Source organism: Peromyscus maniculatus, chromosome 2 (genome assembly GCF_049852395.1).
Source record: "Peromyscus maniculatus bairdii isolate BWxNUB_F1_BW_parent chromosome 2, HU_Pman_BW_mat_3.1, whole genome shotgun sequence".
Lineage (NCBI taxonomy): Eukaryota > Metazoa > Chordata > Mammalia > Rodentia > Cricetidae > Peromyscus > Peromyscus maniculatus.
In genome coordinates, this window is record NC_134853.1 from 120,763,677 (window position 1) to 120,787,271 (window position 23,595).

At 44.5% G+C, this 23,595-nt stretch overlaps 1 protein-coding gene and 1 non-coding gene across 2 annotated transcripts in view; both read left to right on the forward strand.

Annotated features, from left to right (window-relative positions):
• The window catches only part of Ror1 (receptor tyrosine kinase like orphan receptor 1), a 371,662-nt gene that overhangs the window by 61,136 nt on the left and 286,931 nt on the right, over positions 1-23,595 (forward strand). The gene's annotated exons all lie outside the window — the stretch shown is intronic.
• Positions 131-234, forward strand: LOC121827719 (U6 spliceosomal RNA). Its single transcript, XR_006070029.1, has one exon. It is a non-coding gene; the product is annotated as a U6 spliceosomal RNA (small nuclear RNA).

Below are 23,595 nucleotides of genomic sequence, written 5' to 3' on the forward strand. Positions count from 1 at the left end.
TGGTAACTTCTAATGGATCTCTTAATTCTGATTGGATTTCCCTTCATTTCTACTCTCTATATCTTGTGGGAGTGGGCTCTGGGGACACAAATTTGAGTTGACTTCCCTCCTATTTGAAGTCATTTCTTAGGCCCTCTTCAGGAGCACATATAATAAAGTTGGAATGATACCCAAAAAATTAGCATAGCTCTTGCATGAAGATACATGCAAATATGTGAAGAATTCTGCATTTTTTAAAAAAATATCATACTATATAGATACCTACAAACCGTGTTTACTAAGGCACTTTCAAAGCAACCAGTACAGAAGCAGCCTAGGTGCATGGATAAAGTAAATGTGATGTGATGTGGTAATGATAGTGTGTGCAAATGTAAGTAAAATGGAGTTGTATTCAGTCATACGTCAGAATTAAATTATGGCATCTGTAAGGAAATGGGTAGAACTAGAGATTCTCTGGTTAAGCATAATAATTCAGATTCACAAATGTTCTGGTTTTTTCAGATATTAAAGTGTGCATGTATGTGTATGTATATACGTGTGTGTATGTGTGTATGTGTATGTGTGTGTGTATGTGTATGTGTGTGTATATATGTGTGTGTATATATGTGTGTGTATGTGTATATGTGTTTGTGAGTGACATGGAAGTAGAGGGGGCTATTTGAGGTGAATAAGGGCACTAATGGGAGGGGGGAGCAATGGAGAGAGAAAAGACAAATATTGGCTATGTTCTCATGCAGAATCTAGATTTAGATACATGTGTGACCTGAAAGCAAAGCAGGGCTATTTGGGTGAGGAGAAGAACAAGAAGGCCAATGGGGTGGAGAGCGTGAGCTAAGGATTTGATGATCCATGCATGCGAAATCACAATGAAACCCACTATTTTATATGCTGACTAAAAAAAAAAAAAATGATGAAAATGCATCTGGGTATGGTGGCAGACGTGTTTAATCTCAGCCCTTAGGATGAAAGGGCAGGACAATCTGTGTTGGTTCAAGCCCAGTCTGGTCTATGGAGCAAGGACTACATAGCAAAATCAGGCCAGCCCAGGCCAGCCAGGACTACAAAGCAAAATCCTGTTTAAAAACAAACAAATAAAAACCTATTAAACAAATGAACTAACTGCCTTCTCATGGTTTATGGGCAGATTCCAAGCCCCTTGGGATAACTACAAAGGAGATTTTAGACCAGTTCCTTGGTCTTTCTAGCCTTTGGAGGTAGCTTCCACTGTAGTTTGGTTACTGTCCGTGGAGTTGAGGTAACAGAACCTACATCATGGGGTGTGTGTGTGAGGACTCACTCAGCTCCCACAGAGTTGGCTGTCAGTGAATGCTGGCTGTTCTGGGCCTCCCCAGTTTTGGACTCACATTATAACATCTGGCCATGTGCATTTCCCGTCCCTTTTCACTATACACACTGATGCCTTTGTCCCTGCCTCCCACTGTTTCTGAGTGCCCCCCCATTGGCAGGTTAGGCTGCTTCTCTGCCTTCTCTTCTCCTTCACTTGGCTGTGCTAGATAGACTGGACTGGATGACTGGACAGCACGGGGCTGCTGGCATCTAGTCATGAGTCCGTTTCTGCTGTTGGGCCGTCAACTTCCTGAGGGTGGTGGCAGCTTTACTCTGTCTCATTGGGATGTAACGTGCATCAAAGATGATACATGAACGCAAAAATAAGGGGAGTTCCTAGTCTGCTGGGGTATTTGAGTTGTGGAGGCAGTCTGTATAGGTTGGTAACAGGTAAGAGAATCCGGGTTCATGTTGGGGGCAGGGATGTGAATTAAGCACTACAGAAGTCCAGAGAAGTGATCTTACAGAGTGTGGCTTAGGGGCCTGTTCAAAGTCACCTTTTCAGTGAAAGACAGCAGCTCATTCTATGTGACCATAATCATTCTCTCCCCTGAAAGAAACCATTGCCATCCACCTCCTTGTAAGAATTCCAGAATACAATGAAGGCCCTGTTACCTGGTGGGGAGGGGCAATGGAGCTTCTTTTTAATTAACTTGTCTCTATAGCAAAAAGTGACTTTATCCCTCTTCTGTAGTTCTCCGGTTCTCCAAGGCCTGGCTCAAATCACTGCCCCGACTTTCCCGCCTCACTGGAAAGTTATCATTTTGTCTGAGTGTGTCTAATTCCTTATGAGATGGAAGCTCTTTGGGGATTTGTATTTTCCTCTGAATTGTTGATCGTTGTGCTTCTGAGTTGAGAAGACTGGCCACATACTGTAAGCACTGACTGGCTGGAAGTCTCCACATTAACACCTACACCTTCTGAGGAAGTCCTGATGATCTCCAGGGGCTCTTGCCTCCCCTTGCAGCTGCTCATTGCATTTTATTAAGCACTTCATACATTGAGAATAAGAAAGCTTGAAGTTGGAGCCATGACCTAACGCTAGGGGCTGTTGGTCTCGGCGATGGGTTTCTGGAGTCTGCCTTCCTTAGCTTGGTAGTTTTTCTGCTCCTCTTCTCCTTCTCCTCCTCCTCTTCCTCCTCCTCTTTCTTCCTCCTCTTCTTAAAATCACATCTCTGGCAATCCACTGCCTCCCTGTGAATGTTAATACTTACTAGAAACGATGCTGAAGAACTTGGTGGTATGTCCCTCTTTCCCCTTTGGTCCACAGTTTTTCCTTATTTCTTTGCCACTCTGCTTCTTTTTCTGATATTTATGTATGTATTATTTGTGCTGGGATTGAAGCCAGATCCTTCCTTCCTCATGCTAGGCAAGGGCTCTACTGCAGAACCCTCCCAGCCCCTTTGTGCTCTTTCTTGATTTATTCGTCTTTGTAGACTGGCACCTGGGTTCTGCTCTTGGACCCGGAGGATGATCTTCATGCTGAGTTCTAACGTTGCCTCATGCCTGCGGTGTACCCAATGTGCGTGCTTCTTTTACACACTTGAAAATCAGATGACAGGATGTTCATCAGCATTCCACAGAGGAGGGGTTTGGTCTAGACGTGTGATTTCTAAAAGATCACAAAGTCCCAAAGCTTCAACTTGGTCATTATGTCCAACCCCCTCTGGAGAACGTGAAGTTGCCATCTCACTCTGTGATGCTGCCCTAGCCTCCTGGGCCCGCCTAAAACGGTGCTTTTCAGGGGTCGTGTTACATTAGCCTCAGTCCTACGCTATTCTTCTGAGGGTCCCCAAACCCACTCCCCTGTACCAACATGTGCAGGGGCAGGGGAGGGAGAGGGAGCACAAAGGAGTGAGGGAGCACAGAGACTGAGAAGCTGTGGGCTTTGCTTTCCCGGGGTGATGAGGTGACCGAGTCCTCACATCTGTTTTCAAACCCCGTCTCCCAATACCAGGCTTGTTTCTGCTAAGTCCGGGCACCTTTTCTTTGTAAGTCATGTCGGTTTCCTTCACAGCCACCTGCACAGTCTCTTGCTCTCTCTCTCTCTCTCCCTGGCTTGCTCTCAAAGCCATGGGTCTGTTCTTTGTGTACTCGCTGTTCTCGATAACCCTTTCTAGGATTTAATGTCATTAAAGATGCTATTCATCAGCCTGTCTTTGTGTGAGATGTCTGGGTTGGCAAGCAGGCAGCTAGAAGTAACCACGTTCTTCCCAGCTCCCCAGTTGCAGGGTAGCTGGGGTGGGGGGCATTCAACTGAAGCACATTCCTACCATTACTTGGCAAAGAAAGAGCCACTGAGATTACTGGAATAATCCTGGCTTCTGACCTGGATTTATCAGCTGAATCTAGGGCCTCACTATTGGGAAGGACCTTAAAACCAGCTGTTCTACTTTGAGACTTGAAGGAAGCATGGCAGTAGATAAAGGAAATAATGTAAGGTTTCAGAATGCTGAGACTTCCAGGGACTTGAGACATGCCACGTGGCCTTGCTCTCCATTTACTGGGGCAAGAACAGATGTCTACACACACACTCAAGCAGCACGCTGTCTCATTGTAAGTGACTCTTTGCTGATGTCCTGAAGACAGCCTCAGGAGGGTGACCTGACTGTAGTCACAGGAGGGTGACCTGACTGTAACCACAGGAGGGTGACCTGACTGTAACCACAGGAGGGTGACCTGACTGTAGTCACAGGAGGGTGACCTGACTACAGCCTCAGGAGGGTGACCTGACTGTAACCACAGGAGGGTGACCTGACTACAGCCTCAGGAGGGTGACCTGACTACAGCCTCAGGAGGGTGACCTGGCAGAGGAATTCCCACCCATCAGTTACTAGAGCACATCTGTAAATTTACCTGGCCACAAGGAAAACTCCCACTGTCCTGTCCAAGCTGGCTTCCTGGGCCTCGGGTTAAACCCTCCAACTGGTATTCCATTGTCCTCAGTGCCCTGCGTGTCTTCAACCTGACCAGTGGTGACTGCCTCCTGAGTGGTGGGGGCTGAGAGGTGACTAGAGAGCGGAGGAAAAGCAAAGGAATGGAGTGGGGGGCTGGCGTGGGTGAGCTGGATTTCCCCGTTGAGGGTGTGCCTTTGGAGAGGGTTTTAATTGCGCAGTGGGGACATGACTTGGGGGCTCTAACCCTGTGGAGGAAGAGTCCTGTTTTCCTTCCCATGCTCCTACACCATATTCCACCCAGAGGCTTTTACACATTCTTCATGCTGTGACCCAGCTTAGAGCCCTCCGTTTACTGGCCTGCTAGTCTCCAGGTGCAAGCCTGCAGAGTAAGCTAGGAGTATCAGGTAGGCCAAGAGATTCCCGTGTGGTAAGTGCCCTGTCAGAAGTCCTGGGCTAGGGGACATAGGTGGAACTTCATGTGCCTGACAATGCAACAAAAACCCTTTGTCTTTCCTGCAAGGCTGGAGTTAGTTAATCCTCCCTCAGTTGAAAGGCACTGTACATTAGCAACTTGCTAATTAAAATTCTAATATGTGAATTCCAGCAGTCAAGGGGACATGACAACTAAAATATTAAAACACAGCTGTAGTGGTTCTGTTGCTGCACCCCTTTGCAGACTTCCTCATACATCCCTGAGGCCTTCATTCCGACTACTCACTTTAGGCCCAAAGTCCCATGGTTAGACAGTGCGTGTGATGTGGAGAAACAAAAGATGGTGTCTTCGAGTCCTACCAGGGGTATGAGTTATAGAAAGGACAGGCTTTGAGTTCCCATTCTGTGCCCCTCGTGACTAAAAATAATGCTTGGGAGGAGAGATGGTTTGAGGGACTATCTGCTGAAATGGGCGTCAGCTTGAGCTTTGGGATTTATTTAAGTCATGGAGCAGTCTGGGAAAGTGGCCGCTCATTGCCTTCTGTCATTAATAAAGGGATCACTTCATCATGGGGTCTTTGAATCTGCATTTAATGGCTTCAGCAGTTGGTTTTGATCTCTGACTTGGTGTGGCCACCTTATTTTTTTAAAAAAAAGGGAGATCCTGATGGGCAGGAAAAAGTATCCTTAACCCAGAAGCACAGCCCAGGTATTTTCCAGCTCACTTCTGTGAGAGGCAGACCAAGAAGTAGGAGCCAGCTACACTCATGAGAAGCTCCTGTGTGCTGAGTGGAGGCTGCTCCTTTTGAACTATCCGAGGGACCCTTGGGACATGGTCCTTTTAAATGAGAAGATATTTTGGAGAAGACTCAGGATTATATTAAAAAGTGTATGCATTTACTTATTTACTGTGTGTATGATGCACAGGTACAGTGAGCATGGAGCAGCCAGGAATGGTCCTGCCCTTCCACTGTGGGGTCCAGGGATCGAACTCAGATTGTCAGAGCCCTATAGCAAGCGCTTTAACCCACTGAACCATCCTGCTCCTCCCCCCAGATGCTATAAAAGTAAATAAATATTTTAATAACAAAGAAGAAATCGACAAATACCTGTTTCATTTAAGATAGCGGGGGCCTTCAAGACTTGTTCCTTTTTCTTCTGAAAGTATTTAACACCAGTTGCGGGCTTTGATTACTAACCTCTAGTGACAGGTGCCATGCATCGTATTTTCCTCTTCCTTTTAATCCAGTCCACTTGAATATTTGTGAAGAACCAATAAAGGCAAAGGCTTTACTTCACCAAGCCTTACAATGATGAAGATTTAAACCACAGTGGGAGTTTCTGGTTATCACACATTGCATTCTAGCATTCTCTACGCAGTTCGGTTCATGGGCAGCCTCCACTCAGGAAGGTATGGCAGCTGAGAATCTCAACGCATCCCATAGGAAAGGTAGAGAAATGTGGCACTCCATGTGGGAGGCTCAGAGGAATGCTTTCATAGACGGAACTTCCTAGTCCTTCCCCTTGTATTTCAATCTGATAGCAATGTCCTGCTGCTGTTCTGGCCATGAAGAAATGGTGGTTCCTTAGCTGAGTAGAAAGGGTCAAGTGTTCCATACCTGACTCCAAAACGAAGAGCAGATCCTGGATGTTAGGACGAGGAAAGTCTTCTCCATCGGTTTTCAGTCTTTGTTAATGAACTCTTTAAGAAACGTTCCATGGATGCATGCATGTTCGGAAGTAGTTCTAATTTTACTTTGTTAACGGGGCTTGCTTTTCCCATTTTTATTAAACAAAGCCATGTAGAAGAATCAGTTTATTGGTTCACTGCTCATTTGCTAGCTCATTTTTCATTCATTCATTCATTCATTCATTCATCATTTAAGTTACTATTTTCAACCAGTTGCTGTACTGGACAGGAGGATACAGAGGTGACTGCAAAGCCACACAGTGTGTTAAAATGTCCCCAACCACACTGGACCTTTTGTTTTCCAGACAGATTTATGGATTTGCCACCCTGATAAATTTTCTGTTTTCAAAAAATTGAACTCTTTTAAGTATGCAGAAATAAACACAAAAATGACAGAGCCCTTTCAGATCCAAGCCTTCTGCATGTTTTTTTTTTTCCTCTTTAGACAATCTTTCAACTAAATTTGACATCTTCTCATCCCCATGTGTGTGTGTGTTCTTGTGAGCATATAAACCCAGTACCATTACACGCCATTTCTCTGCCATTTCGAAGCTTCGTATCGGGGATGAATATACTCGACTCATCCTTCCATATCTTGCTTTTTTTCCTTCAGTATTATGTGTTTAACTTTATTAATTGAGAGTCTGTGTCTTAATCCTGGAAATTGTTTTACTTGCTGTGAAATAGCTTTGCTATTGGAAGGCCACGCCACCATTATAAACCATTCTTTATTTTTTTTTTCTTGTGTTATAAACAGTGCTGCACAAAAGGTTTTGTAACGGTATGGGGTGACATCTCTAGCTAAAATCAGAATAGAGAATGCACATCTTTGGCTAGTATCGATATTCGTGAACTGTCCTCTGAGGGTCTTGAACCTCTGTGAATGATTTTGTGAAGCAGATGAGCTCCTATTGCCTTGTCCTCTCTACAGCTAATGGTGTCAGATGAATTTAGAAGTTTTTGCTTATTGGATGGGTATGGAATGACCAATTGAAATTTGTATGCATAAAGATAGACCAAAAGGAGAGAGAGAGAGAGAGAGAGAGAGAGAGAGAGAGAGAGAGAGAGAGAGAGAGAGAGAGAGAGAGGCGTTTTCCTTTCTTTCCCAGACTAGCTCTATGGTAGGGCAGGTTTGAGTGTCTGGCTGGCTGAGTAGCCATCCTCATGAAATCCTAGTGATGGTTCAGCCAGCCAGTTATGCATTTGTGGCTCAGAACACATTATGCACCATTCTAAGGGACGTGTTCCAAACTCACAGGACTGAGGACAGACACAGGACAGACAGTATCTCAAATTTCTAGTGAATTCGTTGTGTTGGCGAAAGAACAGAGGGCCCTAGGTCTGCAGTCAGGCTGAGACTACTGCCTGCTCCCCTCTGGGCGTTAGTGTCCACCTCTATAAAATGAGCTGTTGTATCAGACAACCCTTCATGTTCTGATTTTCTTTCTCCCATTTCAGCATTCCATGTTTTTGAGTGGTCCTGTCCTTTGGTGCTTCAAAAGGTTTTGAATTATGAATACTCGGTTTATCTCGAGGACAGAGGAGGTCTATGCAGAAGCAACCACTCAGCAAAGACCAGTTCAACATGCGAAGAAAATCCACTTTGAAACTGCAATCTATGTTAAACGTGTGTAGAAATGGACCAACATCACTCAGGCATAAAGACGATGGGAGATTAATAATGTACAGACTGTAGGTGATTATCCCATATTTCTGTTTTCCAAATTTTTCCTTAATAGCCATGTAGTAATATTCTTGAAATAAAATAATAAGCATGTGCAAACAATTATAAGTTAATCTGGTAGGAAAAAAAGGAATAAGACTTACACAAAACACATGCTGGGGAAAAGGGGAACACCTGTAAAGGAAAATGGTTTGTAATGATTTCTCAGCTGAGCCCTCTAATGCTTCCTGTGGTGAAGGTTGGCATGTGACATGTGCCTTTGTGTTGCTATTGGAAAACTCAGAGAAGATAGAGGACGGCCAAACTGGCTTCCTGTATAGAAGCAGTAGCAAAACGCAAAGCAGAGCAACTGAGTTTCTCTTACCAGATTTAAAGACCAGACTAGGTGGAAAGAGAAAGAGCTAGAGAGATTTTTAACCATTAAGTCATGCACTCATCCCATCCCAGGTCTGAGGAATCCATACTGTGTGCCAGGGAATTGTGATGATATTTTATCTGTGTCCCCCAATAAAATTCATCTGAGGATCAGTGGAAAAAGCTAACCACTATATTAGACATAGAAGTCAGGCAATGGTAGTACACGCCTTTAATTCTATCATTCGGGAGGCAGGGATCTGCCTGGATCACTGTGAGTTCAAGGCCACACTGGGAACAGAGCCAGGCGTGGTGGCACACATCTTAAATTCCAACACTAGTTAATCATGGAGATCTGGAGGTCTGTACAGACAGACAGAAAGTGACACAGCTAGGCAGGAAGAGGAAGTGATGTAGCTGGACGGACAGAGCAAATGAGATAGCAGAATAGAAAGGCATATAGGCGCGGGTATACTGGAAGTAGGTGTCTTTGGAAGCTGTGGAGCTGGTGAGGTGAGGTTAGCTGTGGCTTTTTCTTTCTGATCTCTCAGGCTTTAACCCCAATTTCTGGCTCTGAGTTTTTAATTTAATAAGACCTTTTAAAGTTTCGTGTTACAGGTAATAATAGAGGTGGGAGGGGCCATACACTCTACCATATACTGAGCACCAGAGATGGAGAGTTTCCTCATTCTGGACCAGCTGCAGAAAGGAGGAAGAGCTGGGTGCAGATAGCTGATCAACATGCTTCATATGGGCATTTATCAGTGCCACCTGGTTCTCCCTGAAGCCTGTTTCCTCATGTGGAGCATCTTGTGTATACCCTTGAACTCCAGGCTTTCCCAGAGCTGACTGTGCTCTCTCTGGAGCGCTCCCTTCAGCAGCCTGCTCCCTCTTTCATGAGGCAGCCCTTCAGATCTCTGAAGGCAATTCTTGTGGCTAAGTCTCATGTCTTTTCTCTTACCCGTCCTTTCTGGAGAGCCTGCAGAGGTATTTTTATCCACAGAAGCCTGGTGGAACTTGGTCATATTTAGACTCACAGAGTTTGTCCAGATGTGCCAGTATTTTTATAGGTGATATAAATTAATTCTCCAGAAAAAAAAAAAAAAGCCTGGGGTGGGCATTGGCTAATGCAAACCCATTACTTTAGTATGGAAGGTAAAAGAATGTGAAAACACACGAAGTCATTTTCACCAGGTAAGGGTGGTTGTTGATGATGCAACGCCCACTTTCAGTACAACAGGTCAGTACTACCACATGCTTTAACCATGAGAAACCCAGGTTGACACTTGTAGTGGCGCCCAGCCTTTTCTTAAGTACTTTGCAGAGGCAGAAGAAAATGTAATACACTTTTGTTTTTATGACCATGATCCAGCCAGTATTTGCAGCATAAGGTGGTAGATATTCAAAGGTAGAAGGGTACCATTGTCATTGTAAACAAAGCTTACATTTATGTAAAGGCATAGACTCTTTAGGAGATGAAGTTTGAAAAGAGTGTCCCAGCATTGCCTCGCTCTCTCCAGATCTCAGTATTCCCATCTATAAAATGTGAGGAGTAGACTCTGAGCATGAAAATTCCTTCTAGCTTTGCATAATCCATAATTCATGACTCCTAGCTTTAGGAAGAATAAGATGTCTTTGTTCTTTAATGAAAGTCTGTTGCCAGCTATGGCTTTGACTTTCCTATTCCCTGTGGCTTTCCCTCGCTCTAAGATCCTATGACTTCACTGCCCCACTGCCCATCTATTTATGACATTTGACAATAAACTTGTCTGGAATTACCCAAATCTCAGCCCCTTTTAGGTGTGGCTGATTGCCCCATGGGTGAGGGTCCTGACTCTGTCTTATCTGCCACTGTGAATTGAAATCAAGATGATATGGTTTGGCTTCCCGCCTTCTTCCATGGGAGACGTTTCAATGTGGTTCCAGCAGCTCCAGGACTGGAGGCAGGGTAGGATGGAGATCCTAGAAATAGGTGACAGTTGCTTATTTTATGAGTTTTTGCTCAGTATGCTCCTTCTTAGCAGACTTGACTACCTGCCTCCTTACAACAGTCCAGACTTACTTCCTGTCCAGTGAATAGGAGGACTGACAGCCATATTTCTCTTTTGCCTCTGAGTTATTCACCCATCATGGGTAGCGACAGAATATGTTGGACTTGGGTAGTGTTGGGTGAACTTTGTCCTAGGGAGATATTAACAAATACTGAAAAACCAAAGTATAATTCCGCCAAAGTCCAGCTTGGAGAAACTGTTGACTATTGGGTGTCCTTACAGAGCACAGTTGAGGGATTTCTTACAGGAATGTGCATTATCCCAAGGCAACTACACCACAGAAAAGTCTCACCCCATGGGGCTTCCCCATAGCTTCAGTTGACCTTCCCGAGATCATGAGGCTACATTCAGTTAGTGCAGAATCACATATAGCTGGCTGGGAGGTGCAGGAGGGAGCGGCTGGAATCTCCAGTGAGGTTCCAATGACCTTCCCCACCTCTGAGAGAAAGCATCCACAGCCTATCGGCCGGATCATGAAGGCCTCTTGCAAGGTGATCTGATGAAGATGATGGCCACTGTGCTCCTATAGTGCGCTGTAGTAGATAGTACTTCATGTGTGAATACTGCCCAATGCATGGCAAAAGGAAAAGATTTGTGTTTCTAAATATTTGCCATGTGTCTATGCTGAGACTACCTACCACCTTCTGAAACAGAAAACTCAGTCTCCTTTCTGACCCAGCCTAGGCTGATCTGAAGCATCAATGTGCAGTAATCTTTTCTAAGCAATCACAAGCGCTCTGGCAATCAATAATCTACTGCCTCGTGGCATTTTTCCGGTTCTGATAGATATTTGTTTTTTATTTCTTATCTTCCCTTATTACAAATTGCTTCTCCATTGAAGTTGTAAATTCTTTGAGGCCAGGAGCAAATATGAATAGAAGTATTTATTGCTTGGTTCTCTCTTCTTTGGGGGACCCAAGTCACAAGTTAAAATGTTCTTTAACCCAGCAATGCTCTGTTTATTTCTAAATTTCTCTTCCTTTCATTTTGAATAGTTTTAATTTTTAAAAAACTTTCAGATTCACTCATCTTTACTTTGAATGTCTTATCTTCATGTTAGTTCCTCCCAGACTATTTTCATTGCACATACTGTATATTTCACTTGTTTGATTTGGGGCTTTAACAAAGATCTCAAGGTCTCTAAATTTTGAAAATGTGGACTATAGTTATATTTCTTTCTGCCAATTCCAGTACACTGTGTGTCCCTTCTGGGTCCATTTTGTTTGGTTGGCTCTTTCCTCCTCATTAGAGGGTCCTGTTTTCCAGGTTTTTCATGTCTGCTAGTTTTTGATTGTATGCCAGGCATTGTGAATTTGATCTCATTGGGTGCTGGACAGTTTGTATCCTTGTTCCTATTTAGTGTGTTCTAGGATGCAGTCAGGTTGCTTAAAATTAGTTTGATCCTTCTGAGTTCTGTGTTATAAACCTTTGTTGCCCTGATTTTCCTGGACAGTCAGCTCTGGGTACTAAGGAGGTTTCCTGGGCTCTGCCTGCTTCCTGTCTTCTCCCATCCTTCTATTCACCATACACTTTGACCTGGACACTCTCTTACACTTTATGCTTTTCCTCTTAGAGATCATAGTCCTTCGTTGATGGTTGCTTTGGTCTTGACAATCACCTGCTTCTCTTTCTGTCCAGAGGTGGAAGGTATCTGTTTTTCTCTACCTACTTGGAATTAACCTCCATGCCCAATGTCTGCACTCTGTCATTCTGGCCTCCTCGAGGATGGATAAGGGGGCTTTTCTCTGGGTTTTCATCATGCCTACATATTAAAACCCAGTTTTTATTCTCTTTTTCTCTTAGGTTTTTGTTCCCTTGAGAACAGGGACTAGCTTTTGTCTCTGGGTTTCTAACACTTAGTAGTTTTTCAGTAAGTATTTGTTGAATGGATGAATAAATGAACACATCGGATTCAAAATTTAAAGTGGCAGTTTATGAATGAATTTTAGTGTAGTTCTTTTAAACAAAAATGAGGTTGCATTATAATGTATACAACTGAAGTATCTCAACTTTCTAGGTAACTAATTGTTTTAATGGCTCAGGGTTTTTGTTTTTGTTTTAACCTATGTATTTTTGTAGCTTCTCACTGGAAGGTTTTTTTGTTTTTTCTTTGTCACTTAGATGGTATTTGAAATGACACGTGGAAAGAAAGCAAGAAACTGAAAACTAAGAACTGAATAGCATATTGTACACACAGTTGACATTGTCTGACTTTTGGGTAGCTCACTTTATGGTAGGCCTTTAGCTATGGGATATTCAAGCCTGAAAATATCGGAGGTGATTGTTCTTATCTCAATTGCCTTTTCCATGTTGGATATACTTGGGTAACTGGTCTGCAAATAGCTATGAGCCTGTGCATTCTTATCACCTGGAGATAATTGACTGTGGATATGTACCATTGGGGCCATAGCCAAAGACAAGTTCATACATTTGGGTCTTAAAGGGCCAGTAGCCCGGGCTGTATTTGCTGAGCCTCTTAAGACCTCTCTTCCATCTACTCAGCAGCTGTTGGCACCATAGGTGACTCTGACAGTGGACATGATGGGAAGGACTTGGAGTTGACTGCATGGAGGCTCAGTGTTAGCTGGGAAGCAGAAATTACAGCATTTAATCTGCCACGTTTCTTCTGGAAGCAGATGAAGTAATACATAGTAGTTTCCCATTGGAGTTCTAGGTGCACAGGACTGCTCTCTCTCCTTGAAAGCTTATTCAAAAGGCAGACATCTGCCTCTGCAGTTAACTGAGTGCCTACCAGCATTAGAGGCACGGGGGTCACTGTACCATGCTTCCTATTTATTTTCTTCTCCTTAACAGTTTAACGTGTGTTCACTGCTTTTCAATGAAGTGCTCATTTTCCCAGCATAATTTCCTTGACCTAAAACAACCCTCCATTGCTTGGTGGTGACGTTATTAAAGGCATCTCCATCCTTCCTCACTTTTTTCTTCTTGGGATCTATAGCCAGGTCCTGGGAGGCTTCCATGAACAGAAGTGCTCCAAATTAGCCAAGCCAGTTCTGCTTCTTAGATATGCATGGAGCCTCTCTGGGTTGTGCCAATGAAGCCTGAGTATATTTTGCATATTTTCCTAGAATGACGGTGATTCTGTGGCTAAAGCAAGACTAAGCCTGTCATTTTCAAGAGTCTGACTTTCTGCCTCAAGAGTAAACTGTGTTGCCTTCTGAACTACTAGTTGAGTTTAACTTTGAAGTGCACTGTATTTAGATCTGGCGACAGTGTGACTTTTCCTCCTGTCTTGTTTGGACACAAATCTTTTCCTTGCTGGTCAGGTACAGTTTCCTTGATCCCTGGTGCCTCAGAGACCCCAGCAGCAAGACTCAATGCTGTCCAGAATGCTAACTATGGTGCTTAATCTTTTTTGCCCTAGTGTTTGATTCCTATAATCTTGCCTACCACATAACAGGTTTTGTTATCTTCCACTCTATCAAGTACAGTGAGTGCCCATGTAAAGAAATGGATGCATACATGAACATATGAGGAGATTGATCATTATATTTACCTCTTTACTAGTTCTGTTTACTATTCTATCCTATTTACCATTCGAGAGTCTCCAGAGTCCTGGTTTAACTGTGTAAGTGCTCTCAGGAGATGGGAAGTGAAATAATAGAGTGAGAAATTAGTCTGTGTTATGATAGTCAAACATAGACCCAGTGAAAAGGCTCAGTGGGTGGAACTTCTCAGGCTTGACAACTGGAGTTTACCAATATGGTGGCAGAGGGGACTATATGGGCCTGCATTCACATGGCACACACACACACACACACACACACACACACACACACACACACACACACACCAAGTAAACATATTTAAAAGGTAGGCAAACTCTTGATACCTTGCATACATTAGGAAAGGAGCTTGATCCAACTTGTGTGCCCTTGCAGGGAAGTTCAGGACAGCTGAAGGAGTTCCGCATGTGATTTTGTCTTCAGCTGCTCCTGGGCTCCCTGCACAGCCATCTGATCACCCAGCACCCTTTCTAGCTGGCTGGGGTTTTGAGTTGAGGGCTCTCGTGGAGAGCGGTTAAGCCTCCTGCTTGTCAGTGTTTCCTCACAGCAGGCCTGTGAAGATGAAGACCCCGCCATTCTGCTCATGGTACTCTTAATAGTGCTTCTGTCTACCCATCCCACCCCCCGCCCCAAGGCCGATTCAGATTCTCTGTGATGTTTATCTTTGTTGGTAAATATTTAGAGCAGACTGGTGTGTAAATGTGCTCAATGTTACAGAAGCCTCTTTGGCTTTTGCTAGTTGGTGGTCTCAAGACAACCATCCATCCATCCTGGTGCTTGAGGCCTAACTTGTACTAATTGTCCCTAGACATCTAATTGCATTTCCCTCTGCTTCTCTGCAGACAGCTCAAGATGTCGACAGCTCAATTGCTCTCCTCTTGTCTTTCCCCCTTGCTACATCTTGGCTGTTGCCCACATAGTTCCTCTTTTTCAGAATGCTCCTTCTACCAATTCCCCTGCAAATTCCCAGGACTCTGTTCTCTGAAGCTCACCTTTAGGGCAAGCGTGGCAAGAAAAATGGACTCCCCTGTCCTTCTAAGAAGGATTTCATTTTTAGGTTAAATAATAAATTGACCTGTGTATTGTTTTCTTAGGACAATGCCCAGCAGAGTCTGTGGTCAGTACTTAGCAGTAGCCATTACTCTGTTTAAATCCTGTTGGCTGTCCATTCAACCCTTCTATCTCTCTGCTGGGCTGCTCCTGCTCCAGAGTCAGGGACGCAGAAAGGAGGAAGGTGCGGAGCTTGTAGACAGAGGCAAGGCTGGCCATCCTCCACTTCACTGGAGAATGATCTTGGTAGGAGGCTGGCCTGATTCCCTGGTACCCTCTTCACCCCTGCACTCTGTCTCCTGTTCGTGTTCCTGGTCAGAGTGAGGCAGGGGCAAGAGCAGAGGCTTCCCGCTAGGCAGGGGTAGATCTGAGTTCTAACCTGGTCCCTCATCAATTAGTTCCCAGCTCTAGTGACTTCCTCTTCAGGAGAGTAACAAGAGGCAGTTGGCTATAAACCCGGCCCTGGACTCGACACTTGGGGTTTTGTAGAAGCTATAAAATAGCCCCGTGGGTCATACTGTATTGGTAATCTTTATTTTTATTTTTTTCAGGCAAGGAAACTGGGCAAAGAAAGTCCAGGAAGCTGGCTTATGTGAGCTCAAAAAAATGGGAAAGTCCTGGAAATTTGTGGAGAAATTGGGGACATTCTGAAAAAGAGGAACCATGTGGGCAATGGTCAAAATGTAGCAACTGGGGGAAGGTGAACGGGGAACAGTACTAGCCAAACCCAGGTCCACTACATGGCCCATGCCACACTGCTTGGTGGTGTGCCATGTCCAGCTCTGTCATGGTTACAAACATGCTAAGATTCCTGGCATACAAGGCCAGAGTGAATAGTAACGACTGTTATCATTTCAAAAGTCGGGCCTTTTTTCTAACACAGGGACTCTGAGCACATTGCTGGAAACTTCCCTGGATTACGGGTATAAGAAGCTGGGTGAGTCTACTGTTTCTAAGGAAGAACCCTTGGAAAGAAATAATGAAAATGTCAAGTAGAACCCAGAGAAGCAAAATATTAAAAAAGATTCTGTATTGGAAAATTGGAGGGCGGGGGAGGGGGGACGGAGAATGGAAGCATTTTGGTTAGCTCATAGGTTTTCATCAAAAGCAATGGAATTGGTGGGTTGTCGGTCCCATGGACACCTCTTGGCAGTTATGGTGAATGCATAGGAAAACGTGCACTCTTCACCTTTAGAAGCCAGTTTGCCCTCCTAACATCCATCCTTTCACTTTGATGGGAAGCTGGCAGTGGTTTGCTGGATAGTGTTTTGATAGAGTTAAGCTTGCTTGCCTGGAGCATGGCTGAACGAGAAACTAGAATTTCCCTGTTTAGAAAGGACCTCCACTCCGGGAAGAGCCTAGCTTTCTGGGAGGAGTCTGGAACCGCTAAGCACAGCGACCTCCATCCTTCTCTGCTCCTTCCCCCATTTCAGCAGCAGAAGGCTGTTATGGGGAGCATGCGATACAACAAAGCTGTTCCCTGAGACGTGGCTGCCAGAACTTTTATCTTTGTGGTTCTCTTGAATCTGGGGCAGGGGATAATCATAGCCAATGTACATGGAAAGTAACAGTTTCCATTCTGCGAATAGTCACCGTTTTGATTTTTTTTCTTTCCTGTGCTTTTATTTGTTTCTGTCCCCTTTCGTGTATACTGCACAATGTGCGTGACAGACTTGATAAAGGCCAGGAAGTCACTTCTGGATGCTGTGTAGCCAAGAACATTCTGCAGTCCCACCTAATTACCCTGCGAGACAAGTCCAGCATGTTGAAATGCTTGTGTGCGGGAGAGGCCAGATGCCCTCCCCTTCCCATCTCCCTGCCCAGCAGCTTGCTGGGAGATCAGTTCTACTTGAGTTCTTTCTGTGATTGCCTGCTGTCAGACCTGGGGAATACAAGTTTGGAGGAATTCTTTCAGATCACGGCACTTATCAATAAAGTGGGAAGCCATCAGGACGTAGAGGAAGTGTTCAAAACGCTTTAGGAAATCCTGAAAGATTAAATATTTGTTCCAGTTAGCTAGCATATCAATCTGTCCATTCTTTCTGTGATATAAGAAGTTTAGGATCGATCTCACGTGTTTTCCAAGATTTATTAAAATGAAGAAATTGAAATATTTAGCATAATCTATAAAGAAGGAATATTAACATGATTTTGATCTGAAACACACAATAAATAATGTGTATTGTGCTCTCTTCCCCATTCTTTCAGCATTTGTCTTCCTGTGACATTTCAACAAAATGATTAGAAATAAAGTTTGCTTTATTGCAGGCAGGATACACAAAGAGTCTCTCTCCTCCGTCTGATCTGTCTGCCAAATCTCTTGACTTCATAGCTCTCATAACCTAGCTGATCTTCCCGTGGCTGTGGGGGAGGCATAGCTTTGAAAGTAGATGTTGAGTAAAGAAATCTGGAGGTCAGGGAGGGGGTGGCCAGGCTCCACGGTTCCTGGTCAGTCTCAGTGTGCAGTCACATGCTGTCTTCTCTAAGGACCATGAAGAACCACTGAGTACATCTTGCCTTTCTTAGTGTGTGTTTTGCCTCTCAGTGTGGGTGGTTTTTGCTATTTGACTCATATAAGCATGTGGCCTCTCTGTGCCGTGGTGGCATCCATTTGTATCATGGGGCTATCAGGTGTTTCCCGAGCTACTTAGGGTTAGAGTAAGGAGTAAGTGATCCTATACAGAGAAGAAGCCTTTTAAGAATGATTAAGTGTAGCACAGACATAAAGTGACATAAAAATCATCAGAGCCTTTATTAGTCCATTCTATTTTTGTGACCCCATAAAATTTGATTCCTTCCAACTCTGGCAAGGATAGGGTCCTGCCTAGCTGCCTTCTTTTAGAAAGGCTGAGTGCTTGCCAGTGGCCTACAGAAGTTTTTAAGTAAGCAGCAAAATGGATGCTTAGGCCTCCCCGCTCACCCAAGAAAACCTCTCAGGTGATTTCTGCCCCACTCTACTGTTTGTGTCCTACTCTTTGGGAATTAAGGCAACTCTCTCCTCCCTTAGGTTAAAATGGTACCCCAGTAGAGGCCAAAACACCACAGCTTTTTGGTTCTCTCAGTCCTATCTGCTGGCGCTGTCTGTGTGCCTCTATGGGCTACTCTGGCGTGAAGTAGGTAAAGACAGGTGGCCAAGGCTAACTGTCTAGAAGGAAGAAGGAGAGACAACAGATGCTCTTGCCTCTGCTATTTAACAAACAAGATATCTCTGCGAAAGTCATGCTCATCTGTGGGTTTGGGTTTCCCAAGTGTGCAGTGTGAGTCTTGGCAAGATGTTCACAGTGACCTACAACACTGAGGTGTCTTTTAACCTGCTCATCTGTCCATGATAGCCCAAAGCTGTGTTCCAGATAGCCTTCACAGAGTGAATGAAGGGAAGTTGTGAATCTGATGGCATATTTTAAATATTTTAATTTTGATTTATGTGTTCATATGTGTATCTGCTCGTGCACATGCTGGTGCCTATGGAGTCCAGTGTAGGCCAATAAGTTCCCAAGAGTGAAGATGTCTAATGGTGGTTGTGAGCTACCTAATGTGGGTGCTGGGAACCAAACTCCAGTCTTCTGGAAGAACAGCAAGCACTTTTAGCCATGGAGGCATCTGTCCCCAGCCCCCACTAATATATTTTCAACAATCACTATTTGTGAAAAAAATCTCATAGGCTAGTTGCATTATCTAGCATTCAACATTAGTATTACCTTGTTTTGTCTTATCTTGGAATAGTGGGCCATATCTGGTGATACTTACTCTGTTAACCAATAGCTGACCTTTCAAAAAGGCAGAAGAAAACATCTGATGGTGATTTAATTCAAGACACATATACATGTGCTACTATTACTACTGATATCTGTAGTGGAGCAATACTTAAATGATAGGGACCTTAATAATCAAGTCATCTTTCTTGTATTCTAAGTGGACTACGCCTATATGCTAGGTTCTAAGTGTCTAAGTGTTCATCTCCCCGCCCCCCACAGTGGTTTGAATAGGAATGACCCCCATGGGCTCATATATTTAAATGCTTGGTCAATAGAGAATGGTATTACTTAACAGGGATTAGAAGGTGTGGCCTTGTTAGAGGAAGTGTGTCACTGGAGGTGGGCTTTGGGGTTTCAAATGCTCAAGCCAGGCCCAATGTCACTCTTTCTTGCGGCTGCCTGTGGATCCAGATGTAGAACCCTCCGTTCCCTCCCTAGCACCATGTCTGCCTCCATGTCACCATGCTTGCTGCCATGGTGACATTGGACCAAACCTCTGAAACTGGAAGCCAGTCCCAGTGAGATGTTTTCCTTTACAGTAGTTACTATGGTCACAGTGTTTCTTCACAGCAATAGAAGCCCTAACTAAATCGTATACATAGAACTCATTTAATCTGTACAATATTTTAAAGTAGGTTCTGTTATGAGGCCATAAATTAAGAAAGACAGATGAACCCTTTTATTCACGTCCCTAACCTTAGCCCCATCCTTAAATGTGAGGGGTCACTATGCACTAAGTTCGCCATCTGAATTCCATGTTCAGAGGACTCATAGACCCAGGGAACTGTGTGTCTATTGAACTCATGTGCCCAGCTGTGTACTTTGGTACCGGTGTGGAAAGGGCAGGTACATGAAGACTTCCACCATGTCTTTAGAACTGTCACTGGTGGGAACCTCTGTGGTCAGCCCTACACCTGGATGAATGTTCTAGGTTGCTGGTTAAGACAATGCATGGTCAGGTGAGCTCCTAAGAAGCAGATGTCCCTAATGTCCCCTGCCTCTTTAGCGTCCTTGGACAATGCCTTCTTTATCCTTTGAAGCTCTCTGAGCTTTCCAATCATCTTTTTCGTTGAATCTTTGGAGCCTCAATATTTTTTTCTTTTGTTTTAATGATCTTTGCTGACTTAGACAAGCTTTGCTCAGTGCACCTATAAGTTCATTTTCCTATTTAATGTTGAGGAATAAATTGTCTTGTTTGGATAGCCTCTAAAATATTTTACCCTATACAATAAAGTGTTAAAACTAGAACACATATACACTTAGCTACAGATCTCAGTAACTGAGTGCATAGACAAGGGGAAATTTTAAAGAAAGTTCTAATTATTAGAAAGATGACAAAATTCTACTACAAAGTAGTTTTGCTATGCTTTTGATCCAAATGAATAACCAGCAGGTCTCTATTCTAATCTAGAAAATTTTACCATCTGAAGCCTATGTTATAATGAAGTGGTGCACATGCAGGTACACATATGCATGTGAGTGAGTGTGTGTGTGTGTGTGTGTGTGTGTGTGTGTGTGTGTGTGTGTGTGTGCTTACAGTGTGGGGGATTAAAACCAGGTCCCTATCTGTGCTAGCAAGTTTTCTGCTGCTGATCTACAGCCTAAGCCTTCTAATAAGCTTGTAATGTTGTTTCTTGTGAGCTCTTATACTGTGGCGATGCATTGTCTCTGAGGTCAGGCTTGGGTTCAAATTGCAGCTGTGTTACTGACAAGCTGGGTGACTCTGGGCAAGTTTATTCCATCTCTTAGAGTCCCTTTTCCTCTCAGAGGAGAAAGCAATAATTATATATTACTCAGAGAGCCGTAGGGAGTGAAACCAGGCATGTTTATATATTTAACACTAGCCATTTATAGAATAAGCACTTGATAAGCGATGCTGTTGTTACTGATTTTTATCATCATTAAATTAGCATCTGTAATGTGGGAGAGACAGCACTCACCACGTAGTAGGTACCGCACAGACACTTTACTGGAGTCAATATAGCACGCGTGTTCTTCTGTGAGGGAATCGGGTTGCCAACAGTAGCTTTTTATTTATTCCACGAACAAGCAGGGAAGTGCTTTGTGGAGCAAATGGAGGCCCTGCCTTGCAGCCAGCTGTCCTCACAGTGAGGTGTCTCGCAAGCTTACACTGCAGCCGGCAGAGCAAGGCAAACAACTTAGAGCTGAGCTGAGGAGCACCCCTCCTTCCCCAGCTGAAGTTTGACTTTCCTCCCTTGAAGGACAATGAGGAGAGTAGAGGGGGCAGAGAGGTTACTCTCAAGAACTGCCACATGTCACCAGAACGCACCCCCACCCCACCCCACCCCAGCATCCGTGCTGTTTGGCTGTCTTCTCTTTGCCCAGGAGAAGCCAAGATGTTAAATTGGTGTGGCTTACGAGATCTGACAGAGAAATTCTTCACGTCTGGCCTGGATGTCTAAGTAAATTTGGTATACTCCTTGTGGTCTGGGGCAAGCGCTGGAAGCTATTAGAAATCTGAACAAAACCCTCCATTCAAAGACGGCTCGTTTCCTGCTGGGGTAATCCAAGTATCAGACGTAAGGAACGTGGGTGAGGAGAACGTGGCCGCCCAGCGCACAAACCCACCAAGGTGTCTGCGAAGTCATCGCCCCAGATGACTTCGAATGCGACTTCCACTTGATCATCTTGAATAAGTGGTTTCGTTTGAAAATGAGAGCCGCGCTGCTCTCCCTCCACAGAGGGCAGCGAGGGAACGGCCTGCGTCTTGTCAGTCAGGTTTAGGAGCCGGCAGCAGCTTTCTGCTTCCCTTGAAGTTCCCTTAGCTTGAGGTTTTGCTTTCATTAGTTATGGTGTAGGGTCTACTGCTTTAGACCGGGCAGCTTGGTGGCTGGCTGAGCCTTTATTAAGGAGGCTTTGTGGAGGAGCCTTGGTTTATCTCGGGGAAATATCAGAGTTGGTCGTAAACTGCTTCCTTTTTGTAGAGAAATTTATTTTCTGTGAAATTCCAGGTGTTCTTTTATATGGACTTGAAAGGAATAGATTTGATAGTCAGGTTGGATTTTTTTTGCCCCCTCACTAAGAAGAATATTGTTCCCCTTGGTGGATTAATTGAGGTTGAGATCAGATAATCCAGGCAAGACCCCTGGGTGCCTACTGACGGTTAGTTTAAGCTTAGCTCTGCTGTGCTGTGTCGGGAAGTGTTCAGCTCCTGTACAGTCATTGCTTGGGGACTTTTTTTTCCCCCCTCTTCCTTAGGACAGTCTCACTCCCGCCAGACTGCACTTGTAGAGAAAGAGACAAAGCCTCATTCATGGTAGCGTGCATAGTAGCTCATCAGATACACAGCCAAGACTTTTTCAAAGCGAGCGAATGAAAGGGGCATTTTTAGAACACTTGAGCGATAGGCCAGGTGCTGTCACACAGCCGGGGAGCTAAGCAGGCTCTTCCTGGGCTTCCTCTCTGTCTCACTTCTCTTCCCGAAGGTGGTGGAGGCAGGAATTCTCCTCTTTCTTCAGGAAGGAATTCAGCCTCAGAAGTAACGAGGCTCAGCGCATCCTTTCCCGCCTACTATCTGTATGAGATGTAACGTCCCTGAAGAGATAGCTATCAGACAGGAAAAACCAACCCATTTTGGTGACGTTTAAGGAGTCAGAGCTGTACCCATAGCAGCAGCTCACTTGTCAGGAGATGGCAGGTCTGGGTTATGTCAGGAGTAGCATGGTTGTTCTTTGTCAGTTTTTTTTCCCCTTTGCTCCAAGTTCTGCTGACCTCTCAAGAGAAAATATTCCCCATCTAATAAAAGTCAGGGCAGATTTATGGACTTGCTCCTGGCCACTTGTCCTTTATGCTTTAACAGAAAAATAAATCTAGAAGAAAAATCATGGTTACCCTTGGACCACATAGGTGGGGGCAGGGCCCAATGCCCCAACCCTCTCTGGGCTTAGCTCCTTCCCAGTTCCAGCGGGTGGGGGATATTGAGACTTGTGGCCTGCTCTCAGTGGCAAAAAGGGTCATTCTCAGCCTGCAGGGCCTCACTCTGACACCCAGGTGGGGCTGAGCCTCCCTGACCAATCACGTTGATCTTAGTGAGAAGGACTCTCTGTAATTAAAGGCCCAGAAAAATATTCCTCGTTTTGTGGCCACTGCTATGATGATTTCCTTTCTACCAGTTCCCCTAAGTGTTCGGTCGTCATATCCTTTGTTCAATAAAGACATGTTAAATATTAACTCTGTCTCGGGATCACTGTGTACTTCAGCAATGACTTAAAACAGGTCCTAACTGAGTGTGTGACACAGGCCTCAGTCTGGTCCTCAAGGATCTTGTCACTTAGTAAGAAAGAGAAATGTGGCCAGTCTCTAGGATTTAGTGGGATGGATTGGAAAGGGGGTTTTGAGTACTGGGTTCAAATTCAGTCTTTGCAATATATTAACTCATTGGGCTCTGGGCAAGTTCTTTAATCTTTTGAGGTCTTTGAAGAGTAAATAATGCATGCCTTCCCAGGAAGGTCACTTGAGGATTTGACATAAGCCGTAGGAAAAGCCCAGGTAAGAGCTGATGCCAAAGCGTGCACAGGACCTGCATAGGTCCAAGCCAGATTGGGTCCCAGTGTTTCTCTGGGACTTGAGGGTGGAAGTGGACATGAGCTCCCGTCCATAACCAAGAAGCTAACTCCAATTGACAACTGCTGGCAAAGGCAATATTGGTTTTCTCCAGTGGAGTCTCACTGGGTACACAAACCACACTTAGGAGCGAAGGGTAGGCCCCATGCCCAGCAAGAGATGGCCAACCCAAAACAAACTCAATGGTATTTTTGGAGGGTTTTTTTTTTTCCGTTTCCTTAGTG